Source organism: Mobula hypostoma, chromosome 24, assembly GCF_963921235.1.
Source record: "Mobula hypostoma chromosome 24, sMobHyp1.1, whole genome shotgun sequence".
Taxonomy (NCBI): Eukaryota; Metazoa; Chordata; class Chondrichthyes; order Myliobatiformes; family Myliobatidae; genus Mobula; species Mobula hypostoma.
The window spans coordinates 26,293,733-26,301,851 of NC_086120.1; the positions used below are offsets into that span (position 1 = coordinate 26,293,733).

At 44.4% G+C, this 8,119-nt stretch overlaps 1 protein-coding gene across 4 annotated transcripts in view; it reads right to left on the minus strand.

Moving 5' to 3' along the window:
* The window catches only part of si:zfos-588f8.1, a 111,522-nt gene extending 103,621 nt beyond the window's left edge, over positions 1 to 7,901 (minus strand). For 3 of the 4 annotated variants that reach the window (XM_063032354.1, XM_063032353.1, XM_063032352.1), the window contains exon 1: positions 7,573 to 7,900. The gene's annotated coding sequence lies outside the window, so the exon portion shown is untranslated. Of the gene's footprint in view, positions 1 to 7,572 lie in introns of all 4 variants that reach the window. The other variant, XM_063032355.1, reaches the window with a different exon arrangement.
* Between the last annotated feature and the right edge of the window lie 218 nt (positions 7,902 to 8,119).

Sequence of the window (8,119 nt, forward strand, 5' to 3'; positions counted from 1 at the left end):
TATTTCAATAAGATGGTGCTTCGTCTCATATGGAGCACAGTGTATAATTCCAGTTATTCAACCTAAAGGTTCAGTGTGAGTGATAGAAATGTTATTGTGAAAGGTTTCAGCTACGGGATTTGATTGGAGAATATGGGGTTGTTCTCAATGGAACAAAGCAAGGCCTGGTTTAGATAGGTGAAATACTTTATACCTTATTGTCGCCAAACAATTGGTACTAGAATGTACAATCATCACAGCGATATTTGATTCTGCGCTTCACACTCCCTGAATTACAAATATTAAATATTAAAAATATTAAAAATAGCTAAAATTAGTAAATATTAAAAATTTAAATTATAAATCATAAATAGGAAATAGAAAGATGGGAAGTAAGGTAGTGCAAAAAAAACCCGAGAGGCAGGTCCGGATATTATAATAAAAGGACATGGTTCTCATTTAGGATCGGTTCAAGAATCAGAGGACAATTTAAAATTTACCAAAGAAAACATAGCAGAGGTGTACAAGGAAAAATATTTTTTTTGGAAAAAATATAAAGGCAGCTACAATTTGGAACTCTGGCTGAGGATTAAGTGGAAAAAGAATTTATGAAGGGTTTCATCAAGGGATAGTCAGGCACTGAGGAGGAATATTTCACTGGGTAACAGGACAGATGGTATAGCTTTTCTGGGAGTGAGCATAGTCTTGATGGGCAAACGGCCTCCTTCTATGCACTAATGCTTGGTTTAAAAAGAGCCTATAGTGACTATCCCAACCCCAGGACACTTTACAGCACACGGAGTATTTTCAAAGTCTGGCCAGGCAGCATCTAATCTACACACTGTAAGCATGCAGAGTGACCTGATGGTGCTGGCTGAACGTTGACCTAGGATGGAACATCTCTACTTCTCTTCAATTGATCCTCTTACTTCCACCTGTGAGGACAGATGGCTTAATCTCTTATCAGAAAGATAGCACCTTCAACAATGCAGTGCCCCCTCAGTATTGGAGAATTGTATTGTTTAATACTAATCTAGTTCTCAAATTCAATTCACTGGAGTAAAAGTTTAAGTTACAGCCTTCTAATCTAGTTACTAAGGCACAGTTCAATGTGGTACTCTTCATATTACTGCATTCAGTCAACCAGCAATGAAATTGGAACTTGCACATACTCTACAAGGCCCCTGGCCAGAATCCTTTTCCACTATAGAAAGGAATGTCAAAGACTCGGAGAGGAGATTTACTGGAAGGAGCTCTCGATTACTCATCAGCAACGTGGAAAAGTTGGAGAAGGTGGAGTGATCTGCTTGGAGAACATGACAAGGAGAATAAAGAGTTGAAATAGAATTTGATAAAAAAAAGATAAGGAGAAATGGTTTGCTGTGGCAGGAGGACCATTAACCTGTGGGCACAGATGCTAAACAAAACAAAGGGGAGATAGTGAATTGTAATCAGGAATGTGCTACTGGCAAGCAGAATGGAGACAATTAAATGGTTTTGAGGAAAGATTGAGATTGTTTCTGCAAAAATCCACAGGCAAAATAGGCTGCATGGATGATTGACCTATTTTGGCCACTTTAGCCCAAATCGGCCAAAAATTCCGATTTCAGCCTTGGCACTTTGTTTTCCAATGGCTGGTGAACTAGCCTGAGCAGCTGAAGCCTGACAATCTTCTGAGTCCTCCAAGGAACCACGTGCACTTTAATAGCCACAGTCCTGCAAAATCTAACTCTCAATAATGACAAGATCACTCAAACAGAGAAGTGAATGTCTCATCTGCGAGGGGCCACCAGCTCTATCGTTTACCCATCTGTTTAACCTGTGCAGGACCCTCCACCCCCATCTCTCAATGACCAGAAGACCAGAAGACAAAGGAGCAGAAGTCAGCCATTCGGCCCATTGACTCTGCTCCGCCATTTTATCATGAGCTGATCCATTCTCCCATTTAGTCCCACTCCCCCGCCTTCTCACCATAACCTTTGATGCCCTGGCTACTCAGATACCTATCAATCTCTGCCTTAAATACATCCAATGACTTGGCCTTGACTGCTGCCCGTGGCAACAAATTCCATAGATTCACCACCCTCTGACTAAAAAAATTTCTTCGCATTTCTGCTCTGAATGGGTGCCCTTCAATCGTTAAGCCATGCCCTCTCGTACTAGACTCCCCCATCATGGGAAACAACTTTGCCACATCCACTCTGTCCATGCCTTTCAACATTCAAAATGTTTCTATGAGGTCTCCCCTCATTCTTCTAAACTCCAAGGAATACAGTCCAAGAGCGGACAAACGTTCCTCATATGTTAACCTTCTCATTCCCAGAATCATTCTAGTGAATGTCCTGCATACTTAAGGCAAACCCACAAGTCCTTCAAAAGCACATAACCTGATAAGCAATGTCTCCTCATCAATAGCATCCAATTACATGATATTTGATATTAGAACGTTTCTCTCACTTCTCCCCCCCCCCCCGAATTCCCACTATGTGTCCAAGGCATCCTCTTCGCTTCCTGGGAGTCCCAGCTCCATACAGAAATGCTAGAATAGGAAAAGACTCAATGAGCCTTCTCCACCATTTATCAGAAGCTCACTTTATCCTCTACCTCACATACATCTGCTATAATCCTGAGATCCCTTTTTGCACAAATCATCTCCCAATCCGAATATATAATAGGGGCGACACAAAAGCTTAGCTGTTAGCGTAACGTTACTGCGACACTAGTGGCCCAAGTTCAATTCCACCACTGTCTGCGAGGAGTTTGTACGTTCTCCCCATGATCGTGTGGATTTCCTCCAGGTGCTCCAGTTTCCTCCCACATTCTAAAGTCACACGGGTTAGCAGGTTAAGTGGTCACATGGGTACAATCGAGCAGCTCGGACTTGTTGGGCAAGTATCTATATCTGTATCTATAAATTTAAATCTTCAATATACCCAAATTACTCAAAGTAAAAGGTCACCATACCACCTGTCTCCTCAATTGCTTGCTCTGTGCTAATTCAGCTGCACAAGTCTTCCTCTCAACATCACTTACTAGTTTTCAGCATTTACCAAACACTTCTATTTCTATTCTTCCTACCAAAGTGAATAACTTCACATTTCATCTGTGACCTTCTTACAACCCATGAGAACATGGCACCGTGGAGCTACACAGCAATGAGAACAGGCTGACCATGCTGACCATTTGCTCAAGGGGCAGAGAGACAGAACGCTGCAAATCTGCAGGTCACCGAGAGAGAGAGAAGGACAAAATGATTAAAGGACTGAAATACAACAATGGGGATTCTTATATCTAAGCATTAATTTGAGATATTACAGTAATATGTCAACACATAGTTTAGAAAGACGGTAAGATCGTAAGACATAGGAGCAGGATTAGGCCATTCAGTCCATTGAGTCTGCTCCACCATTTCATCATGGCTGATCCCGGATCCCATTCAACCCCATACACCTGCCTCTCACCATATCCCTTGATGCCCCGGCCAATCAGGAATCTAACAACTTCCACTTTAAATATACCCACAGACTTGGCCTCCATTGCAGTCTGTGGCAGAGCATTCCACAGATTCACCACTCTCTGGCTAAAAAAAATTCCTCCTTACTTCTGTCTAAAAGGTTTTGAGGCTGTGCCCTCTAGTTCTAGATACCTCCACCAGAGGAAACATCTCCTCCACATCTGCCTTGTCCAGTCCTTTCAACATTCAGTTGGTTTCAACGAGATCCCCATGCATTCTTCTAAATTCCAGTGAGTACAGGCCCAAAGCTGCCAAACACTTCTCATATGTTAACCCCTTCATTCCTGGACTGGTGACCCTCTTCTGGCCCCTCTCCAATGACAACACACCCTTTCTGAGACAAGATGCCAAAAACTGTTGACAATACTCCAAGTGTGGCCTGTCTGGTGTCTTAAAAAGCCTCAGCATTATCTCCTTGAAATGAATGCCAGCATTGCATTTGTCTTTTTTACGTAGACTCAACCAGTAAATTAACCTTCTAGGAGTCTTGCATGAGGACTCCCAAGTCCCTTTGTGCCTCTGATGTTTGAATTTTCTCTCTGTTTAGATAATAGTCTGCACTATAGTCCCTTTCACCAAAATGCATTTTCATACATTTCCCTGCATTCTATTCCATCTGATACCTTTTTGCCCGTTCTTCCAACTCGTCTAAATCGTGCTGCGATTGCATTGCTTCCTCAGCACTAAGTACCCCTCCACATATCTTCATATCATTTGCAAACTTTGCCACAAAGTCATCAATTCCATTATCTAAATCATTAACAAACAATGTGAAAAGCAACGGTTCCAATACTGACCCTCTGAGGAACACTACTAGTCACTGGCAGCCAACCAGAAAAGGCCCCCTTTATTCCCACTTACTACCTCCTGCCTGTCAGCCATTCCTCTATCCATGCCAGTATTTTTCCTCTATAACACCATAAGATTTTATCTTGTTAAGCAGCCTCATGTGAGGCACTTTATCAAATGTCTTCTAAGGGCAAAGAAAACAACACATTAAAATAATGGTTAGATAAATACTGACATAAAACCAGAAAGTGCCAAAAATACTCAGCTAGCCAGTCAGTGTCTGTAGAGAGAACAACAGAGTTAATGTTTCAGGTGAAGTAAACATTTTCAGTTAAATATTGTTCTTCCCACACAACATGAAACTGGAAAGCAATTAGTCACCAGTTTCAGGAACTGTTAAACACATTAATCCAGCTTTGCTGAAGATCAAAGAGACAACATAAAATAGCTAAGCCAAGCTAAAAAAAAGTGTTTTTGTCCCCTCCCTTTCCAGTCCTTATGAAGGGTCTAGGTCTGAAATGCCAACTGTTCATTCCCTCTATAAATGACACCCAATTTACCGAGCCCCTCCAGCATTTTGTGTGTTTTGCTAAAAAAAAAGTGATGTGGCAAACTTCAGCACATTCCTTACTTTGCTATTGTAACAGATTCAACATATGCTTAGCAAAGACAGAAACTAGGGAGTGGAGTACAGCTTGAGAGTCTAGTCTGCTGAGATGTTAGATCAAGGTTATGTATACATTTCACAATAACCCGAGCCTTATGAAGAGCGGGGACTTCTCCCAGGCTCTGGGTCAACATGCCACAAAAACACACCTACCACTCGCTTTTTGAATTGGCCATTTCATCTTAGTGTGTATAATTTTACCTGAATGCTAACTGAGAGATAAGGAAACCTTGTCTCAGACCTACTATGGGGAACCAAAGGACAAGATGAGAGACATTATACAAATCCAGCCACAGTGCTATACAAGGAACACATTGCTAATGGCCCATTGAGCTTTCTTGAGCAGGCATCAAGGGGGAATGATGAGGCGAGGGCTGTGGATGTTGTCGACGTGGACTTTGGGAAGGCATTTGACAAGGTTCCTCATAGTAGGCTCATCCAGAAGATTAAGATGCATCGGATCCAAGGTTGCGTGACAATGGGTTGCGGTGGCGAGATGTTATTTTAAATGGAGGTCCGTGACCAGTTGTGTCCCACAGGGATCAGTGCAATGGCCTTTGTTGTTTTGTGATGTACCTAAATGACTTGGATGTCAGTGGAGTTGGGCTGGGAGTTACGAAGTTTGCAGACAACATGAAGATTGGCCGAGTTGCGTACAGGGCTGTCAAAGGATACGTCAGCATACGAATCAATTACTGATATGGATGGAGAAACAGCAAATGGAGTTTAACCCAAGTAAGTGATGTGCTGTACTTTGGGAGGAGAAATAGAAAGGAACATTGTACAGTCAGTAGCATTGACATAGGTGGAACACCAGCGGACTGACACAGTAGCACAGCAGTGAGCGCAATGTTATTACAACTCAGGGTGTTAGGGTTCAGAGTTCATTGCAGCGCCACCAATAAGGAGTCTGCATGCTTTCCCCATGACCTCCAGGGGCTCTGGTTTCCCCCCACAGTCCAAAGACATGGCAGTTAATAGGTTAATTAGTCATTGGAAGTTGCTCAGTGAGTAGACTTCACTAGAGTGAACTTGTGGGTTGATAGGCTCACCCTACTGGGCCGGAAAGGCCTGTTGCACGCAATATCTTTAAATAAATATATAGTCAGGGTCCAAGCCCAGAGCTCATTGAAAGTGGCCAGGCAAATAATTAGAGTGGTAAAGAAGGCATATGATGTGCAAGCCTTCATTAATCAGGGGACTGAGTACAAGGATAAGAAAGTTATATAAACCTTTTATATAAGTTTTATACAGTTACATAATACTTTGATCCAGCCACACTTCGTCAATTCTGATCACCCCATTACAGCAAGAATATGGAAGCTTTGGAAAAACAGGGATCCTGTCTCGACTGGAGGGTGTGAGCTATAAACAGAGATCTGACAAACCTGAGGGGAGACCTGATAAAAGTTCGTAAAATTGTGAGCAGTATATTAGGATAGACAGTTGGGGTAGAAATGTCATGCACCAGAGAACATGCATTTATGATGAGAAGTGGGAAGTTTAATAGGGATGTACCAGATAAAGATTTTTTTTAAAAAACACAGAGAATCGTAGGTGCCCAGAATGGACTGAAGTGGTTGTGGTGGAAGCAGATACAAGGGTAGTATTTAGGAGTTTGTTAGATATATGAATATGCAGGGCATAAAGGGACATGGATCATGTACAGGCATTGTGTTCACATGGGCCAAAGAGCCTTTTCCTGTGCTGTGTTCTAAACCCACTCGGGCACCCCTGGGGCCAAACTATTGAGGGGAGAAACACCAACAGGATTTGGAAATTGGTTACGTTATGGATAGAGCAATGGAAGAATGTGGGTAATTTGTAGGGGAGGAGGGAGAAGGGGGTGAGGGGGGCAAGTGGAGCGAAGGGGTGGTGGGTAAGAGAGTGGTGGATGGGGGTAATAGGGCACATAGAGGGAGGAGTGGGCAAGGGGAAAGGAAGGAACACAAATGAGGGGTGAGTGGAGGGTGGTGAGAAAAGGATAAGAAAGGAGTGCGGGGTGGGGGTTGAGGTGGGAGAGGGAAGGAGTCAAGTGGGTTGCTGTGTGAAAGGGGAAAGACAGGGGACAGGAGGCCGAGGGAGGGGGCAGGGTTGGACAGGGAAGTGAGTACATCATTGACGTTTTCGTTCAAAGAAACAGGAAACTTCCAAATGTCATCAAAAACATAGTTATAAATTTAGGTTGGATTTTTAGTCGGCTTCATCCCTTTCACAGATGGGCGTAAAAATGATCATATTACTTCCTCACCACATACATAAATTTTCCCCACGGGGTGAAAAGTAAAAACCTATTCGGTTTTGAGAATCCGGAGGCGCCGCTCGTTTGCTGGTAGCCCTATAGCCGAGCTCTCTACTGAAAAGGACACACTTGAAATCATTTTCACATCTGCAACGCCCTATGCGGTCGGAAGCGGCCCGGACTCTTGATTAATGCAGGGAGCTGATAAATGGCTCCTTGAGTCTTTGAGCGTCAGTCGCCGACAGGCTCTAAGACCCCGCGGAGTCCCCGGGCGTGCAAAAAGCTGGAATTCGAACACGGATACATTGTGACTGTTGCCGGAAACCGGCTTAAAAACTCGCAACAAAAGTGCAACATTGTAGCCAAAGCGGAATTCCTCACCGGCCCACTGATGGTTCCTTCAGCCCGGCGCTGGACTCCGGGTCCAGGCGCTCCTCTCCAGCCCGCCTTGCGAAAGCCGCTCGGCCCGTCTCAGCCCGTTTGAATTTCAGACATCCCGCGGCCCGGGCGCCAGTTCCACCCCGGATCGCTGCTACCGTGTGAAGACAATCAGCCCGACCCCTCCCGGTACCTCCCCGTCCACTCCAAGCCCCCCTCAGCCTCACTCACCCGCAGCTTCCGGCTGCAGCAACTAAACTCTACTAAAGGCTGACCCGCTTTCCTGTCTTGGCTCAGTTTCTTTCTTTCTCTCTCTGCCGGTTTCCGATGGCCAGGCTGCTCCAGACTCGAACCAGTGGCGCCTCCTGACGGGCGCAGGCGGAATTTTCATCCAGTCTCCCCGAAGTTCCGCCGATTGCTGCGATAGCGGGACCTTTTCCTCTTCCTCAAACAAGCAACCAAGTCCGCGGCGGGGCGAGTTACTCGACCTTGTGAGGAGGCACTTTGCAGCTGGGGAACGCTTTAGTTACGTGAGATGACAGTGCTCCAA